At 40.4% G+C, this 20,716-nt stretch overlaps 1 protein-coding gene across 6 annotated transcripts in view; it reads right to left on the bottom strand.

The window, feature by feature from the left end:
* LOC6048722 (mucin-5AC) overlaps positions 1-20,716 on the bottom strand; it is a 99,672-nt gene that overhangs the window by 67,189 nt on the left and 11,767 nt on the right. For 2 of the 6 annotated variants that reach the window (XM_038264369.1, XM_038264368.1), the window contains exon 2: positions 14,966-14,992. The gene's annotated coding sequence lies outside the window, so the exon portion shown is untranslated. Of the gene's footprint in view, positions 1-6,170; positions 6,583-9,884; positions 10,600-14,965; positions 14,993-20,716 lie in introns of those variants that run through there. The other 4 variants (XM_038264367.1, XM_038264371.1, XM_038264370.1 and 1 more) reach the window with 2 other exon arrangements.

Raw genomic sequence — 20,716 nt, 5'->3', positions numbered from 1 at the left:
ATTTCTCTCGTCGGTTAATGCGTCGGCCAGTGTGCCGCGCGTCGCGATCTGTATCGCTGCACCGTGTGTGCAGTCCGTGTCCGCTCGGTTTCTCGTCGGCCGGTGTGCCGCGAGATTTGTCCGTACGCCGCACTGGATGTGCGGTTTGTGTCCCTGCTAATACGATCGATTCTGTTCTGCTTCCTGTCTTGTCCACTTCTGCTGTTCCTTGTCTGTAGTCTGTTGTATGACTTCAGGACGTTTGCGTTCTGGATCTGTTCAGTGCTGTACAGCTGATACGCACTGAAATGCAAAACCTCCGCGAACGCTCAGAGGAGTTGCAGCTGACTGTTGTACCCAGGACGCTGTGTAAACAGTGACAACGCCTGGACCTCATATCGCTGAGGCTGCGACCTGTCGCGTGGCAGGTGGTCCGATGTCCTGAAGTTGGCCAACTGAGGGTGGCCGTCCGGATTGTCCACAATGTGGGGACGTTGTCTCCTTAGAGACGTCAGTAGTGGTCACCAGAGTGTGACCTGGTCCGTAGATGGCAGCCTAGACGCGGTAGACATAACTACCGGCCACTGCAAATGAATTCAGCGCCTCGAGACGCTGACCGTAAACAAAAACAGGATGTACAGAAAGCAGAAAGAAACTGGATGCACCAGCGGACTCTGACCGCTAGAACGAACTGATTTCACCAGATGTGGATCGCTGACCGCTCAGCTGGTGATTGGCGCGACTAACTGCCGGCCGGAACGAAACGCCGTAATTGCGCTGACCGAAGGCTCGCAGATGAGCACGCTGTTGCTGCTGCTCAGGACCCTGGCCGAGTACCTAACAGAAAAGCCGCTAAGTTTCTTAAAGAAAACAGAAATGTTACGGTACTTAACTGTCGGCTGAGGTGGGACGGCAGTTCCAACCCGTCCGATCGAAACAGCGCCGTCCCTAGTGCTTTGCGGCTGGATCCTCGTCTCTGCAATGACGCGCAGAGTTGCTGACGGCAGAGCAGATGAAGCGGCTGCTCGCTGAGCTGACGAAGGCAAGCTGTGCCTCCGTTCCGATGAGCTGCTGCGGGGAGACGGTTGAACCCCGAGCTCGACACGACCGTGATCGTGATGATGTGATCTGGATCTGGAAGAGCACGCTGGAGATGAAAAGTTCTGTTGAACTGTCGGCGGACTGCCGCCGTCTGTAGTCGGATGTCTTTCTGAGACCTTCTCCGGTGCACCAGGAGAAGACTTCGCTTGAATCGCCGTGTGCGCTGACGACGTTACCACCGGGCCCTGGTGGATGGTCCTTAACACGCGGCCGACGTTTCCGTTGCAGCTGAACCTCCGAGTTCTGTAGTCGGATGCGTCGCGCGTTCGCTGACTCGCGACGAGCGGAACTGGTCTGATTGGGTGATGAGCTGCCAGCTCTGCGAACCTGCAGTGTAAAACGCCTGAGCGACTGAATGCATCTCTAAGGAAAGGGTACTTAACTTGGAGTGCTTTTGGGACGGCTGTCTGACCCGTCCGATCAAGACGTGCCGCCCCGAAAGGCTTTACTGCTGGCAACCTCCAATCAGCGTGTGGCATGCTGAGTCTGCGGTGACGTGGCTGATCTGTGCCGGCAAACTGTGCTGCAAACGCCGACTGCACTGCTGTCGAACTGCTGACTGATCTGACGTAGAACTTCAGTGATCGTAATCGCCGAACTGAACTGCTGCTCCATCATCGCCAAAACTGCCACACCAAAGCTCGCCGATGCCCTGCTTCACGTCTGTGCTGAACAGCTGACGCGAGATGCACCGTAATGTGCATCAATGCACGTAGATTCTGACCAAAAATACTCACGCACCCGTCGTGGGCGCCCTAGGCGACGCCTCTGACTTTTTCTGCTGACTGGGTGCAGTGCATAGCAAAACACACTGCAGCTGATCGGGGTGTGAGTTCGTGTACGGGCTTTTTTCACTGAACGGGCACTTGCAACGATTCGTTGCACTGGCTAGCCAGGATCACTGGCACCGGACTGGACAGTTCTTCAATACTGGTCTGATTGTTATTGCACTGCACTTTTCGACCGTAAAAATCTTCCGCAGTCCACTACACAAACTGCATCTTTGTCGTCTCGTTGCGACCGATCAACGGAACCGATTTTCAAAGGGCTAACTCTTTAGCGGCCAAGTGGTCCTCAGACCTGCACTGCACAACACCCACACACTTAATCCGAAGGCGCACCGACTTTTTCGCGACCGAAAACACTAAAAAACACCACCGAGCTGTTTTCCGACCGAAACTTCACCGTTTTTCCCGTGATCGACCGACGGACCGAACAGTTTTCCCGGCTGAAACTGCACCGAACTGAAGCAGAACTGTTTCGCGATCGACACCGAATTCGCGATCAAAACAAACCGAGAAACGTCATCGGTTGTCGCTTTCGGTCTGTCCGCGCACATCTGTCACCGCCCGAGTTGCTCAGTAGCTCACTTTCTTCGCAGACTTTTTCTTGCACCGTCGCAAGTGTCGCAAGAGGCGGATGATGGCGGAATCTTCTTCTCCGTGGATTCCAGCTGGAGATTGTTTTGCGCCGACTTCAGCGCCATCGCGATGCACTTTTTGTTTTGCACAGGTACACTTTTACACGACTGAACTGTCCTCTTTAAAGCGATTTGCAGGCACCAGGGGAACCGGAACCTTACGGATCCGGCTCGAAGGACCAAAATATGTTTGCGCACATACTAGCGTCAGATTCCCGGTGCCTTGCAAAATCGGATCTTTCTTGTAAATTAGAACTCGCGGATTAAACAGAAAACATTTATTCTTGATTCGTCAGGTTTTATTCGCGGTCAGTTAATTGGACGGGCTAAATAGTGGACTGTAAACACTTAATCTTAGCTAATCTGCGTCTGATATGGTCTGAACTGGTCAGTAGTACGGTCTGCAGAGCAATGACCAACCGTTAGTCGGTTTCTGCTGGCCAAAGCTACTTAATTTGAACCCTAAACTCCAGACACTCACTGATGTCCTGTTATTATTGGTATTTGTGTTATGCTGTTGAAGTGAGTGCTGCTGTACTAGAGCATAATCTGCACTGGCTCACAAAATCTGTTTGGACCTGATTTCGGCGCGTTCAGAGTAAAATAATTTAAATTTTCTGCGACATTTAGCCAATTAAACACATTTTTAAGGGTTTAAGCTCACTTTTCAAAAACGAAATTCAACAATTTGCAAAAATATTATCATTTTTAACAATATTTAAATTTATATTCTAAATGAGAAACGAAAACAAAAAAAAAAGCTATATTTTTTAACTTTCACTGGAATCATCCACCCAAATAAATAAATAGTGTTAAAATTAAACAGGCCCAAAATGAAAATTTGATATGTTTTTAAAATATGACTACAAGGATAAAAAAATACTCTTAATTTTATTTTAAGCTTAATTCTTTTAATTTCTTTCAAAACTAAACCATTCAAATAAAATAACAGTAAAATTTTTAATACAGAGAATGAAAATATTACTAAATTTAGTTAGTTTAAAAAAAATCAAGTACTGAATATTTCTTCAAATGTTCGTATCAACTTGACATACAAGTATATTCAAACTTTTTAAGGGTGGTACAAATATTTTTGAAAGTTTTTGTCACCCCCCCCCCCCCTTCAAAATTGGCCCGAAAAATCAGGGGGCAAAAAAATATTTTTACAATAAACTTCAAAATTTCAATGAAAATTCAAGTGCAACCAGCTGAAATCAAATTAAAATACATTCTTCTGCGTTTAAAATCATTTTTTGCATGTTTGGGTTTATCAAAAAATCTTAAGATTTTTTGAAAATTTTCGATGCAAAATCTTTTTTTTCGATACAATTTTTGTTTTTGTCAGATCTTAGATTTTTTGAAAACTAATGATTGCAAAACAACTGAACTAGTGTAAAATGCATTTTAAAACACTTTTTCATTTAAATGTGAAGACTATGGCTTGTTATTAAAATTTTTATATTTTTGATTTTTGCCCCCTCCCCCTTGACCTCGGCCAGGGCCGAGAGACAAAAACATTTTTAAATATTTGCATCGGTTTAATTGAAAACTTATAATATTTAATGAAATTGTCTTTTTGGATGAAATATTTATTAAGTTATTGTTGTAATTAAAAAAAAGGATTTGAGAAAATTGATAAATTTCACGGAATCTTCAAAAATTACTAACCCTATATTAGTCATTAAACCAGGGTATTCACTCGCTTCATTCTATAGTAGTTCATAAAGTTATTTTTATTCCTTTTTGAATTTGATTAAATATTTTGAGAAAAATTGTTACATTTTCACACAAACATATGAATTCACGGGATTTCGCGGAAAAAGCCAAATTTCGCGGATTTCACGCTGTCGAAATCGTGAAATTTCACTAACCCTAGTCATTACGATTATAGCTGCGAAAAAAAAAAGTTTGACTTTTTCTGATTTCTGACGTTTGAGAAAAGTGCGTCAAATTCAAAAAGCTTTTGTCTTTGTGAGTTGAAATCAACTGTTTCAAGCTCCATTCAATCCGAAATGGTATGGTACGTACGGTATGTCCACGCATCCGTCCTCCTCTGGTGATTCTGTGAAATGTGGCCCGTTCACAGAATCTGTCTCTGCGGTTAATGCAACGCAGTAGGCTTGGGGCCGCTTCAATTTTTGCAGTACATTTTTACTGCAATCATTATTATTGACAAGAAAGAACTGGGGACGACAACCACAGTCTTTGTTTTCATTTTCAAATATTTTTGTCAATTTGTCAGCAAAGGGGAGTGGGGCCGTTCAAACATTCCCCAACAAACAACTTCACCGTTCGGCGCTGCATGTTTGTGTGTCTTTTTTTTCTATGCTCCAACTTGACCAAATTTGGTATCAGCAAGCGTTGACATTGGCGCAGCAACTCCGGAGAATCGGATCGGGGGAGAAGGGAGGTGACACATGCGCACCAGCCAACTGTGACCGACTGCGAAGTTTGCGTGTATGTTGTGTACAAACAAAGCCCTGTTCCGACGACGACGCCGCGCCAACTGGGATGCACATGGGAAGGATGGTGTGTAGGTGGCCACGCGCTGGAGGAGGTGGAGGGATGTTATTATGAACCGGCGGCGGCGGTTGAACGCGCGTTGCATGGTCGTCGTAGTAGGCCAGGCATTGTGTGCGCTGCTAGTAGTGGTGGAATCATGTGTTTTTTTCCTGATAGTGAGAGGAAAACCCTCTCCCCCGGTTTCTGTGAACGAATCCAGTTGCTGGGGGATAGGTACCGTTCGATGGCAGAAATGGCGTCATTTGACGTTTTGGTGAAGTATTTTTTTGGGTTTTTGGATGGGATCCGTAATCTGCAGGTTGTGCAGACTTACGCTAGAGTTGGATAAAAGATTATTTTGTAATTTCAAGTGAACCAGGCTAGAACGAGTCAGTGTCTACGTGACGGCAACCGACGGAGAGGGGCGGCGAAGCCGCGTCACACGCGAGAAGACTGGAGGTCATCCAAGTATAGTAGGCCGTTCCGAGCTTCACCAACACTTGCAGCCCGCTTGGATGTGAGCGTATGGCCCGCGAGCGGGAGAGAGCCCCCGAAAGCCTTATCCCGCGCGCGGTCGTTGATCCTGGACGTCGTCGCAGTATTCTGTACGACACCCACCCGCGACCTGGCCAACACCCCCCGCGCACACAGGCGTTGTTGGTAACCGGGACCGGCCTATGTTTTTGCGTGCAAATATTTCGTTCCTGTGGGAAACGCAAATTCTGGGACCTTGCACACGGGACACGAAGGCCTGTAGCTATACACACGTAATAGAGGTTGTTGTTGAGTCTTGGGAACGGCGGCGAGACAAACAAAGGAACTTGAAAACGGTCGAGTTGCCACCCCTAGACGCGGTCTAGCAGGCCTGGTTCAGGTTGTTTTCTAGTGGAGAGAGTGTGTGGGTGGTTGGCTTAAGTAGAACGCAGTAGTCTGGTTGATGGGTAGTGCAGAACCGTTAGGTCGACCCATTGTCAAAGTGTCGGACTAGGCAGGGTTTCCCAGGCCCGATGGAGTCTTACTGACTGATTAGGTAGCTTCATGGACAGAAACGGTCGACGTCACAAAGAACCGATTTTTCACTAGACACGGAGGGAACGGAAGCAATCGAGGCAGGCGGCCACCCTTCAGACAGATCTCTGTGTAGGTTTGTACATGTACATCAAGTTACCGTTTTCGAGAGCTATGCGGCTTCTTCCTCCGAGGGGTTTTCTGTTGTAAGTGTGTGTGTGTATTTCTACTTCTGCGTGTACACACGATTGAAGACCAGTGTGTGGAGTGCTATAACCCGTTCTTCGTTTCACTTTTTTCTTTGCACCCTTAGAACCTCAAGAATGTTTCCGGACACTATTGATTATAGCTTTGTTTTCTTAATAGAAATTTGTTTTCATTATTCTTTGAACTACACTGTAAAGCTTCACTACACATAACTACACCCTTACTTTTTATACACTACTGATCACTTCTTTATCTGTCACACTGAGGGGCTGCACAAGCTCCGATGGAGAGCAACTCAGACTGAGGCCGGACGTGTAACCAACGCCACTTCTCGAAACGGTTTGTCGGCGGAGGAGACTCGTCATCGCTTGTCGGCGCGGTCGTTCCGCCGCTCGATTTTCAGAGCTTGTTTGCAAAACAAACGCACACATCGAAGCAGGCCGCTGCAAGCGAGCCACTCTCCTGCCCTTGCGTGTACGAACACGTTTGCGAAGCCTGCCTAGATCACGTCGTCGTCAACAAGCCCACTTTTACACCCTCCGCGCGCGCCCAGTTGCATCGTTCCCTAACACACTAACACCACCACGGCGTCGCCGCCGCCGTCGTGTAAACATTGTGCAAGCCTGCCTGCACGCACGCACACCAGCGCAAGCGCGCACATTTTTCAACCCGCGTGCCAATTTTCACTCACGTGTGCGCTCTTCTGTGTGAGTATTTTCGGTTTGCTCTCTCGCTGTTCTTCGATCTCTCTCTCTCTCTTGTTATTTTTTTGTGTGAATCAAACGTACCGTCAGAGGACAGAAGACGGGTCGACCGCGTGAAGGGTGCTCGGTACGTGGGATTGTACAGAGCACACTAACACACACTCACGGTGTTACAAGAATTTTATGACTTTCAGAAAGTTGATAATATAAGTCGCAGAAAAAATCTTATTGATTTCAAATTGAAAAAAAAAAAAAAACAAAATTTGATTTTTCATAAAATGTTAACTACACTTACAGATTTTATGATTTACTTTAAATATTATTGGTCAACAATCATAATTTTATGTTCATTTAATCACATCTTGGTGCACAAACATTTACATAGAGTAATCAAATATTCGGATTTAACGACTGACTCATCTGGAAGGTGTTGTGATTACCTATAAAGCGAAGTGTCGCATGTTGGCATCATTTCCAACAAATATCTCTGGAGTTTTTTTTTTGAAAAGGTCCAATAAACCAAATTTTCAGTTTTTGCTTTTTGAGTATTTTTTAATACCCCTGATTCAAGGCGGTTTTAAAACACCCAAAAAGTAAAAACTGGAAATTTGGTTTATTGGACCTTTTCAAAAAAAAAAAACTCCAGATTTGGCTTCTAAAAATATGTAAATATAATTTGAGTGTTCATTATTTTAGATAAGGTTATCCTATATTCATTTGTTTTGTTTAGATCGAAATGAACTTCAAATATCTTGTAATATAGCAACGATAAATTTCAATTTCAAAAATGAACGGAAACTTCTGATAACTCGACTCATTTTTCAATACACTACTCCTACAAAATATTTCGGCGAAACGACCCATCACATTGAAGAGGAAGCCAGACCAGTGTTTGTAGCCGGGGACCGTTTGTCGGCTCCCAGCCCAGTAGTGCCCGGCTGTTGGCGATAACAAAGTGCCTCTGCCGAGAGAATCGGTGGTGTGTGTGTGTGCGCGTGTGAACGACCAGTTAAGGGTGTGTGCAGCAATAGGTATGCTTGCGGGTTATGTGCTTGGCGAATTATGCTTTCACATGTACACTCTTCCGAACATCGCGTATATGCTGACGCTATGTATAGAAAGACCTGGAGCGACACCAAGCCGGACACACAGTGTCCTACTTGAAACAGATGACACTTGGAAGTTTGTCAGTTCAAAATACAAGGTTTATTATTTATATCATATAAATATTGTAAATATCAAGAACATTCAATTTATATAAATTCATTTTAATAGAATATAATAAATTCACAATTTCGTATTTCTAATAACATTTTAATGTAATTGAATATTCCAACAATGAAAAAATAATACCTTGAACGAATCTGCCTAGTCAGATTCTTGGCTTTCAATTGCTGCTTCGAGCAGTATAGACAGTATTAGTGAAGTTTGCCTTCATCGCAGAGAAAAAGGTAAATAATATGATAAATATAGTAAAATATGCATCGTACAATCTTCACGCATACATATCGACTCAGAATAAAAAACTGACTTTACTATTTATTTAAAAAATCAGAGTTTGATAAAGTGCATCAAAAGTTAAGCATAAAAGAAATCTCCCCGACAAATAAATATGCCCCAAATTTGGCAACCCTGTCTTAAGTTATGAGCTCACAATCGAATTAACAGAGATTTCAATGAATATGTTATTGATCAACTGAACAATTCTAAGATGAGTCAGATGATTAGAGCTTAGACTCAGTTTGAACCTCGAGAGAGAAGGGTTTGTAGGTACGGAGGTTGGTTAAGGAAAGAATTTATTTTTTGAATCTAAGTCTGCTTGAAAATTTGAGCAACCCATCACTCTACTCAAATTGAATCAGTGCTGGACTGCTCCTCCGTGAGTAATAATCCAACTTTATACGGTGCGTAGAAGGTGGTGGTGATCGACACGTAAGCTCACGCGTACACTGCCAGCAGCTAACGCGTATACCGGAATGCGCGTATACAGCAGGGTCGGTGTGGCCAGTCTTCGTACGCACAAATCACCGCGGAACGGGATTGTGTATATAGATGGATAGATGGGCGAAGGCAGCATCGGCCCAGCAGAACCCATGCCAGGAAACTATATTATAATAACAAATATTTACCACACTCTCTTTTGCTCTTTCTCTTGTTCTGGCCGGCCCCAAAGTGCTTCAGCTTCTCGGGATTGATGGGATGGAGGTATTGGCCAGAAACTGCCACGGCCACTTTCCGGGATTTGATGACGATAATACGCAGTGCGTTCTCTGTGGCACCACAACCACCATCAACATCGGCCCAATCGGTTCGTGTGGCGTTTCATCGGCTTTGTTCAGCACTTTCCAGTCGTGAATGTGTGTTATTACTTGAAGTTTTTTTTTTGATGAAGTGGCTTTTTCAACTTTTGGGTGGACGCCGTTGGAACCGGTTCAGCTTCGAGTAAATCGCTGATGATTCATTTTATAAATTGGACTACAGAAAGTATGTGCTTTTTCAACGATTGATGGTTTTTGCTGGTCCAGATGTCATTTACATGGTATATGATTGACCCAGACAAGCTTCTGTTGAGACGGCTCGGGCCAAATTGGTACCTTCAAAACACTTCTTTGTTCCCCCGGAAGCGACTTCGGAACACTCTAGAGAGCTTGCCCGGGACTTCCGATCGAAGTAGTCTGGCTCGTTTTTTTTGTGCGCACATGACATGCACACAGACGCGTGTACACAGTGACACCACCACCACATGTCATGTGCTCACGTTGTTCGCTCGGTTGGCACACACATCATGGCCATGGCTAGATGTGGCAGTATCGTCGGCTGCAAAATCATCAATGCTAGCTACAAATACAACCTCGCGCAGAGCCTGCTATGGTCTCCCCAGCTCGAAATGGTATTGAAATTTTTCAACTTCCCATCCACCTTCAACCAATTTTGCGCAACGATTCAACAGAAATTGTACTTACATTTCTGCACGTACTCTGTGCACGACACACAGTTTTGCTGCTTCGAGATGTGCTGTTCAACTACACCCGATGGCTACACTGCCTAGAACGGACTGTTTCCTTTGGTCTCTAGGCTTGGCTTCCACTTCTTCGTAACTTTTCCGAACCTGGGGTGCTTCCACATCAGCTTCCACGCGCGCGCTCTTTCCTATCTATCTCTCTTCTCGACGGTGCGATCTAGTATAGAGTCACTTTTCACAGCGAAAAATACCCGTTGTACCCGCACCTCGCCCTAGGTCCAAGTTCCGAGTTCGGGAAATACTAAATTTAAATTTTCACTCACGAAAGTAGAAGAAAACACAAGCTTTCACGCGCGCACTCGCCGAATTTACTTCCACTTTTTCCGAAGATTTTTTTTTTTGTGTATCTCGTGGATTCTGTTGTAAATTTCTGTTACCGCGCGCGCACACTCACGCTAAATTCTCCGCACACACTTATATTAACAAACAGAAAAAAAATAACGTAAAAAAGGTATAAATTACGAAGCAGAACGAACGAAAAATGCAACAACGCGATCCCTTGGATGAGCGGGCGATTGCAACAGATATTAAAGAGCGAGATGCACTCTGTGTGCAAACACACACACCAACACTCACACACGCAGAGTCACAACAAGTCACATGAACGGATTATGCGCGGAAAAATTCTCGACCACTCCGGAAACCGAACCAACACGGAATGAGCCGTGAATCGCTGCAACGACTGTAGCGAGTGTCGCCGCGCAGCAGCTGGCCAAAACGAAAACAGAACGAACGCGAGAGAGAATCACACTCTCTCCCTCTCTCTGCACTCTCGAAAAATGAGAGAGAGAATCAACACATGCGTGGCGTGGCGTATTTTTCGTATTTTTTTGCGGTGAGCAACTTTTTCTGTGAGGAATGGTTGAGTGAGAGGACGGGTGGAAAAGGGAAGAAAGCAAAACATCAGCCCCGTCGTAGTAGGTATCTCGTTGGGGGAAATTCAAGTGAGAGAGGAAGCGCGAGAGCGAACGAACAAAAGTGGAGAGAGAGAGAAGAAGTGTTAATCGAGGCGACACACGCGATGGCGGGAGGCAATAAAACAACAACAGAAGACTTGACACGAACTGTGGGATGTGACGTCGTAAAATTGGGAAACTTGTCCGAAATGACGTTGAAAAAAGTATTTTCTTAATTGTGTGCTCTGAATTATTGATTCATTGAATTATTATGAAACTGTCAAAAATACATTCTAAAATATTTTCAATTTTTAATCCTGAAATGCAAAATTGAATAATTGCAGTTTTTTAACACTTTTGATCGATTCTGTCGCAAAGTCTTATATTAATAATTTCGAGAAAAATTAGAATCCTGCGCTCCAATTAATCGCCGCAGAAAGATATCGTCGCAATGAAACGGTATAGATAAGAGAGTAGGCTTAGAAAAAATCAAAGTAAAGTTGTCTGTCAATTTGAGAAAATAGTGATAATGCGTACGGGTAATTTTAGTGGAATTCCTAAATCAAACCATTTTCCTGAAGTATTTTTTGTATAAATGGCGACGGCGGCTGCGACATCGTCCGGAATGGCCGGTACGACGACTTTGGCTGGCCAATCCGAGTGTAGACGAAGCAACTGTTGAAGTGCAGAGTAATCGGTGCGGAAATGCGACGGCTACCCCGGGACCTACTGTGGACAGCGGTGTCCGTGCTATGTCGTTTCCAAGTCCTGTTTGGGCTCGGTGGAGTGTCGGGGATGTTGGAACCTGTGTCGGGTCGATGGTAGGAAGGTGAATTGGAGGGCATATATTTTTTTAATTCTTTAAAACATCTCGATTTTCCAGATCAACCTGCACAACGCAACGGCAAGCGAAGCACTCTCCATAGCCACGACCATCGTACTGGCGCCCTAATCCACCAGCGACGTAAACCTGGTAGTCGGTACCGGCCCGGGAGGTGGCCAACATACACCACAAGCTTACTTACAAAAAAAATACAAATTGAATGTGATGTGAACTGTGAAAAGAACAAAATATAAACGAAATATAAGAAAAAACTAACTTGTTTATAACTTAATGAACCGCTTGCGTGGATAGTTTTACTAAAAAAGTCAAGTGTTTCATCTCGAGCTGGGATTCGAGCATCTCGCTCATAAAATTTGTAAAGGCCTTGAGATTTTTTTTTTTTAAAGATCTGGCTGAAGATTCCGAAGAAATCAACTACACCAAAGAACTTAACAGAAAGCTTAGATTAATTGTGTGGCTTGAAGAGCCAATGATTCCTGAACCGACCCAGTTGAAGATCGCAAAAAACCCGGACCAGGACATCACGCGGATCAACCGAATGTGACCCATTTAACGGTGTGCAATTGCCTTCTTTACACAGAAATTCTAACTGTCTAAAGTCTGCCTGTGTGGATCAATCGGACCGCGCACTGGACTCACAATCCAGAGGTTGCCGGTTCGAATCCCGGGGCGGACGCAAAAAATTCTAAGTGTAAATATAGGTATTCGGTGCCCTCTCCCCGTGCCCATACCTTCACACTTAGGAGACCCGGGAGGCGGAGTCTTGTCGCAAAAAAGAACGATACACGCCTGTGGATCCGTTGACGAAACCGCAAGGTTTAAGAGGGCCACATTATAAGGTGTTACGTCGATTCCGTTTTTTCTTAATTCTGGGAAGAGGCTCCATATTCGAATCAATAGAAAAGCAATAAAAGAAAGTAGTTCAATTTTAATTAATATTCATATTTTCCGTTAAAATCACTTGTTTCCGGAAAAAAACCCACAAAAAAACAAAATGATACACTTGAGCTGAAAATTTTAAGGTGAGCTGTCAGCCACAGAACGCCAAAATCAACAAGATTGCTAGGATCAATTGAAAAAACTCTTGCGCTCGTATCTTTGAGACCCATACAAGAAAATCACCAAAACTGATATTTTCTCAATACGCGCAATATATCGAAAGAGCATAAATTGTGTTCTTTGAAAATGATGATTATTTCAATATTTATTCAAAAGAGCAAGTTGTATTTAGGGTGGAATCGAAAATTGTTTTTTTCAGCAACACATTTTTTGAGTCCCTTTTAGGATCCCAAACATCCTCCCAAAATTTGGTAGCGATTGATTAAGCCCACGATTGGCGCAAAGCGAATGAAATTTGTATGGAAATTACTATGGGGAAACTTGCATTTTCACATTTTTAAGTTTGAAAATTTGGTTGTTGGTGTTGGTTTCATAAAATAATAAAACATGAATTTGTAAATTGAAAAATGTAAAAATGCTAGTTTCCCCATAGTAATTTCCATACAAATTTCATTCGCTTTGCGCCAATCGTGGGCTTAACCAATCGCTACCAAATTTTGGGAGAATGTTTGAGACCCTAAAAGGGACCCAAAAAATGTGTTGCTGGTTGGATTTTCATCATTTTCAATTTTCTCATACAACAAGATTCCACCCTAATGTTGTATACTTTGAAAGTGAAGTACTTTACTAAACTTGCTGATTTCGCATAGAGACTTATGGGAACTCAAGACGGATCTAATGAGACCGTCATCTAGTCCAGAGATAAGATAGTGACATTTTTTGTCCACATTTGCTCAGAATTGTCAAGTTGAGAAAACGAACTGAAAAGTCTGAATAAGTATTCAGTCATGAATTTTAAATTCAAAACATTATACTAAAAATTCATTAAACAGAAATCTAAATCACACTCTTGTTTATGGTTTTGTGAGATTTGCATTTGTTTTTTTTTTTTCGTTTTATGAATGCTTAATTTATATTTCCCAGTCGTGCAATTTGTATGTTGTTTAAGTAAACGAAACCCCTTTTAGGGGAAATTCTCGTTTGTTTGGCAGGTTAAGCACTCGCTTTAACTCCATCAAATTTGTTGATTTTCACTATTTCAACAACTAATTTGGCAAAACTTTTGATAGAAACTTGCTTGCTCACTTCTTATTGAGCTATTTATCACTCGATTTCAGTTGAAAACGCTTTTAATTAGCTTTGATTGAGTGTCAAAGTTCTGACCTGTCAACATTAGAGGCACGCAGATTGAGGAAACGGGGCGTAAATTTTGAAGGGTAAAAACTCAGAAAAGTAGGGGAAATATACCCATTTGAAGCCAAATAAGCGGTCGTGTTTGGATGATGCTGGATAATCTGGAGTGTTCCTTGAAATTTACTAAAACCAAGTACACCAACGAGTAGAGCAACTTTTTGTGAACATTTCTGTTTATTTTCACTTTTATTAAAAGTTATGTTATTCCTTTTACAAGCATGAAAAAAATCCCAAATGCATTCTAATCAGTCGAGTGCATTGGGCAACGCCCATTTTCCTTTTTTAGCCTAATATTTTTTTTCAGCGTCTCTTTTGGGTCTGCTTAGTGTTGCCAAAATTGATGAATTGATTCTTCAGCCTTCGATGGAATGGGTCGTCAAAAGTTAAACGTCAAAAGACTTGGCGCGTTTGTTTTTTTGAATGCGATTGCTAAATATTTTCATGTATCATATATCATATATCATATATGTATTCATATATCTTAAGCGCTTTGAAATCTTTAGTGCAAGTGAAAAGATATTGATGACGACTTAAGCAGTTAAGCTCTCATCTTGCGTGTGCCACCAAAATGATGAGAAATGGTCTCGCAAAATAGTTAGAAGTTATGATCAAAAGTGCATTAAATTTGATGTTTTTGGCCAGTAAGGGGCATAAATTTGCGTGCTTACTTGAGGCGGTGCTGTTGCTGGTAAGTTTATAGCCTGAATCGACAGCAACATTTCAAAAGGCATCATGTACATTTCCCCTCCAGTAACAGCAGGGTGATATAGACGTTGGTGATTTCAAAAGAAGTTATGTTTGTTTTTTTTTTAAATATAATGACGGAAATAATGTTTTATTGAAATAATAGATGATCAATAAAAGCAAAATTTTTCGTCGTTTGTTTTAATTAGAACATCTTCTTTTCCTTGTATATTAAAATAGAAATTGAAAAATGAAGCTCAACAATCAAATACGTTTGTACGATTTGTATATGCTGCTTTTAGAAATGTTGGCGTCGAATTAGTGTCAGTAATATCGAGAACAAACCTTTTGTAAGCACGTTGCTGAAGCAATCTGAAATGAAAAAAGAAAATTGTTAGCCATTTCAAGTGTGAGTTGCATGACAAAATATTGGTATGGTTCGATAAAGATTGGGTGGCACTACAATATATATCCAGACTCCAGATGGTTTAAATGGGACTTCGAATAATCGAATAATGAACAAAAAGTTGGTTTTTCCTGTTTTTTTAACGCTATTTTTTTTTCTTTTCACATGAAATTAATGTTTTTTTGTTAAGAAATTTTAAATAAATTAAGAGTACATATTTTAGGCGTCATGCATACACTTTAAACCAAAAATTTGACAGACAGAAAGACAAATAATTTTTTTTGTGATTTAATTTTTTTTTCAAGGCCTTAGTATAATCGATTCTGGACTGTTTTCTACAAATCATTATTATTTGGCCCAAATAATGTTGCTCATTGCCCACTGTAGCAACTTGCTCTATATTGGCGTGCTGGAAATATGAGGCAATTCTGTTTAGAAGAGCAGGTTCGTTGGCAAACCAACAAACGCCGTGAAGTAGAAAATGTAAATCACGCTCGAGATGCTTGAAGAATAAGTTCATGAGCTTCCATAAGTTTCCTTCCACAAAGATTAAACCATGTTTTTTTTCGCTGCCTTTCTTTCCATCCAGTCTCAACAGTGTGTCATGTGGTATAAAAACGTCTCGAAACCTCAAAGTACACACTTATACTCCCACGTGACGCCGCTACATTGCTCAACATAGCCGTGGCCGTGTATGTATATCAGCATCAGCTCAGCATAGCATCACGAGTGAATAATTATGCCGCGAGTGAGTTGCTTCACCCTTCGATGTTGTTGTTCGGAACGGAACTCCAAGGGTAGACGGTGATGCTGGTGAGCTGGTCCCCCCCTTTTTTTCAAAAGAGGGAAAACCACTTGATGTGCGAGCCGGCCGAAGCTGCACCAATGTTTGAAAATGACGGATGAATGTTATTTTTCTATAAAAGGTTTTGCATTTAAATTTAATGCTCTCTTTAAATATTATATTCTTCAATTTTTATTTATGACTTAGTAGTGATTTCTAGAACGTACACTGTACCTAGAAGGTAGAGATTTGATTTATTCCAGTTTTTGCACAGATTCTATAAATAATGCACTTGCAGAGAGCTGCTAGATTTACCCACTTTTCATCACCTTTATAGGGGTGGCGATGGTTTGGGAAGTACGCATTAAAAGAATATTTTACTAGAAAATAACATGCTCAAAAATCCTGATGATAGTTAATTAAAGATTTACAGAAAATATTACAGTCCAGACTCGATTATACATTGGAAACTGTAATTTTGGAAGGTTGAATATTACCTCTTTTATGATGTAATTTTACCTCTATTTAGACTGAAAAAGTGACATTACACAAAAAAGGTGATAAAATTACACATTTTCAGAAGTAAAATTACGCATTTTTTCTTACATAAAAGATGTACCTTTTCCCAGATGTAATTTTACCTTGATTTTTTACCGAATTTTTCTACATAAACTTGGTTGAAAATCTCGAAAAAGCATTGTTAAGTAAAGTTTCGATAACTTTACATAAAAACTCGTAGACAGAGTTAAACAACGAGTTTGCCTGCCACTTTGAATCAATGTATTTGTACGGTGCTCTGCCGCTCGCACACACAATCAGAACATTGCGGCTTGCCGGCACAAGTGTTTCGATCGGCCCCAACCTCCAAAGCACTAATACTCACACGTACACGTGGCCCAACGCGAAAGGGGAGGTGGGTCCACGTGATCTATCGGCGTGTGGGGGAGCGTTTCTACCGGGCTGTTTGTGTGTCTATGTGATTGAACTCCCTCTCTCTCTTCCATAAAAATTTGCTTGTTTTGCCATGAAATTCTGCTGCAAATGTGAGTGCGCTTTCAGCGGTCAGTTTGGGTTGTGTTTGTGAAGCTTCCAACCCATCGTGATTAAGGTTCTGCTCTTGTTTTGGGGACAAGTCCCACAAGCCCCCTGTTGCCAAGCCCCAACCCCCACTTTGAGTCAGACCCGTCCATGTGTTGACGGGTCAACGCTGGAGAAGAGTGAACGAAAAAGAGAAGTATACTGACGGAATAACTTGTTCACCGAGGTGTTTTGCTTAAGTTTTTGCTCACTCACAGTTTGTGCAGACCCTTTACTTTTTTCTGAGATTGCAAGCACAATTGATTTGTCTGAGCTGGAAGTGCAAATCAACAGTTTGGGTTTATTGAAAATTACAAAATTACAACTGAAAAAATGCTTTTTTGCAATTCCGTCGTGAAACTACTTACTTTTCCTGTCATTCTTGAACGACGAAATAGCCTACTTTTCTGTACCAAAAATAACAGAATCGAATAGCAAAACTTTTCAAAATAAATGCTGAAAAGTTCTACTTTTCAGCACTCAAATGGGTGCTGAAAATTTGAACTTTTCAGCACTTGTTTCGAAAAGTAACACTTTTCAACATTTTTTTTATTTAAACGATTTATTGACAAAATACATGAAAATTTGACATAACATTTCACTCAGTGTGTGTTTTTTGGAATTGCAAAAAATGTTGTATGGAACTCGTTGCAAAACTTGATTTTTTCAGCACTCTTCGTATTTATCCAACTCGGTGAACCTCGTTGGATAAATGTACGACTCGTGCTGAAAAAATCCTCTTTTTGCAACTTGTTGCATAAACTACTATTATACGTTCACAATTTGTTTTGTAATGTAATGTAATCGATCTCAAGCGCAGCCAATCCGGAGAAAGCGACCTGGATTCTGTGAACGGATCACATTTCACAGAATCACCATGCGAATAAGGATGCGTGGACTTACCGTACCAAACGCGCCGAACCAGTTAGGTGTGGTATGTAAGTGTGAATTTAGCAAATACCGTAAACCTTGGTGACTTTGGTAGGATTTCAATTTGTTTTTGGAATATTTTCCTACAGTAAAGGTTTATCTCAAGATTATTATTTTTAAAACATGTACTGGGGTAGGCCACACAAAGTCCATGCATAAAATCATATTTATGATTTTTAAACTTTATTTGTACGTTAAATGTACCATCACTAAAGTAGCTGATATAGTTTTTTAAGAAAAAAAAAAAATCAATGTTAATAATTAGTAAACTAAGTTTATAAGATTTTTTAACAAAATACATATAAATTTTAGGTAAAATTGTTAAAAAGTCGGAATTTTGCCTGTAATTTGTTAAAACTAGTTTTGTTTATAAAATTATCGATTTATATTGCATTTTATACTGAATTCGAAGCACAAATCGAAAGTTTTCACATTTGACATTTGGAGATTTTTTTAAGTTGTGTTTCAAAAATACATTATTTATTTTTTCCAAACTTATTTAACCTTCTCCTAGTGGAAAATTGTCCAAAGAATCCGAAAATGCATTCCGTTTTCCAATTTAAAATCATGTTCATTGAGAAAATCATGACACTTTGAGAAAATTAAAATAATGACTTTCATGAACACTTTCTGAACTATAGTTAACTAACTTTTTAAACTTTTCAAAAGGTTATGAATAGTTCTTTTTGAGGTACTTTGGACACTTCTCTACAACGTTCAGTATGGTTCTAAACCATTCCGTACGTATTTTAGTTGTACTCTTAATTTTGCGGAAAAATCTCAAACCTATCAAAGTCACCCCGTTTTACGGTACTTATTTTTGTATGGGGAAAGTGGAATTTGGGAAATTGGGATGGGAGAATGGAAAAGCACTCACCAAGAAACAGTAAAGGTAAGAACAAGATTGTCCGTCAGGCCTGAACGCAAACGCAAAATTTTGCGCCTGTCATCATAGCCTGCCAGTCATCGACCATTGAACAAAGCAACCCCTGCAGATTGTTTGACTGACAGTTGATGGAAAATCGAACTGGCACAGCGTTCTGCGTTCACCACTGCGTCGAACGGACTATCTTGTTCTTAGCTTAAATCTTCAACAAACAACTCAAATTTTCAAAAAGTCAAATTCAGATGGTGTGCCGATCGTTAGAACGTAGTAGGGCGTCCAATTTTCCCGGGTTCTGAATTTCCCGGGAAACGGGCAAAATATTAATTGAATCCGGGTAGAGCGTCCAATTTCCCGGGGTAACAAATTTCCCGGGAAACGGGAAATTTTCAACCAATTTCCCGGGAAATTTAAATTTATTGAAAATTGTTTTGGTCTTGGTTCTAAGTTGTTTAGAACAGCGACTGAAAGGCTAAAACAAGTGTGAAGATCAATTAACAGCTTAACTGCATGTTAAAAATCATAAAACTGCAAGAAAATGTTATCTTTTTCTTATTTTATAAGCTCCAATAGTACAATAAATCAAAAAATAATGTCCTTTATTTTTTTATCAAGGTATTTAGACAGTGAGTAGTAGAACAGCATCTAATTCTGTCGTACCTCTTACGTTGGCAGGTCAGCACTTTGACGTTCAATTACAACTCATTGAAGGCGATTTCAACTGAAATAGAGTGATAAATAGCTCAATAAGAAGTAAGCAAGCAAGTTTCTATCAAAAGTTTTGCAAAATTAGTTGTTTAAATAGAAAAAAATAGCAAATTGGATGGAGTTAGGAGCGAGTGTTTAACCTGCGAAACCTACGAGAATTTCCCCTAAAATGAATCCATACTCCACAATCATACAAATTATTTTCTTGCCTCTGTGACCAGTAAAACTCGTAAAAGAGAGCGTGGTTTGATACAAAAAGTTGGAAAAAAACATGCTGAATTTATGTTTTTCATGACAAATAACTTTTCTAAAAAAGTCATAACGGTTTTAATTCTTGGACAAAATGGCAAAGCAAAAATCAAACATCTCTTGTTTGTTTACTTCAAACAACTCAATGTTTTTTTCAATTTTTCGAATTAAAAATAAATTAAAAATATTAAGATACCAATTTGATTTTCAACTCATCATGGTAAACAAAAACGTAAAAATTCTTAATTTAATATATTTTTTTATGAAATAACTCCAAATATTCTTGAAAAAGCTTACTTAATTTTCCCGTAGCTTCAAAAATTAATATTATCAGATGTCAAAGTGTCTGATAATCTGATTAATTGTATATGAGCTATAAAATAAATTTAATTGAACAAAATCATCTTCATTTATTTTTCTCTGAGCATCTAAAAAAACGGTTCCATAAAGTATAAAAAATGTGTACTTTTGCTTAAATTTCTAAAATTACCGGGAAATTTACAAAATTCCCGAGAAACGGGAAATATATTTTTCCGGGAATTCCCGGGAAATTTTTTAAGCAGTTATAAAATCTATGTTTTCATTATATTTGTTTATTTTTCTAGCTTTAATCATAGAATGAGCAAAAAATGTTAAATGGTGATAAGCTACACTTCAATTTGAACAAGGATAGCAGTCTTTAGATAGTTTAAAACAGTTTAGAAATGTGTTTTTTGGTGTTCTAATTGTTTTGTTCTGTTCCTGTTGTTACCGAAATCAAACAAAACAAACAGAACATTATTCTTTAAAAAAATAGCTTTAACAGCTATCTTTATTCGTTACATTTGTCCTGATTTGCTCCAGATGCCGGTTTTTGATGAATGGTTATTTTTTTAAATGTCATACTTTTTTCAAGTTTAAAGTCATATATATTTGTGAATATAAGTCTATTTAAAAAAAAAATAGAAAATATTCAAGGCACAAAGCATTTTGCGGATCTGTAAACTGTAAAATTTTAACATTTTTTCATTATAAACCAAATTAATCCTGATCCGAATACAAATTTTAATGCTTTGAAAT

Source organism: Culex quinquefasciatus, chromosome 3, assembly GCF_015732765.1.
Source record: "Culex quinquefasciatus strain JHB chromosome 3, VPISU_Cqui_1.0_pri_paternal, whole genome shotgun sequence".
NCBI lineage: Eukaryota > Metazoa > Arthropoda > Insecta > Diptera > Culicidae > Culex > Culex quinquefasciatus.
The sequence above is the reverse complement of the archived record's forward strand: the minus strand, read 5'-3'. Positions and strand labels throughout refer to the sequence as shown.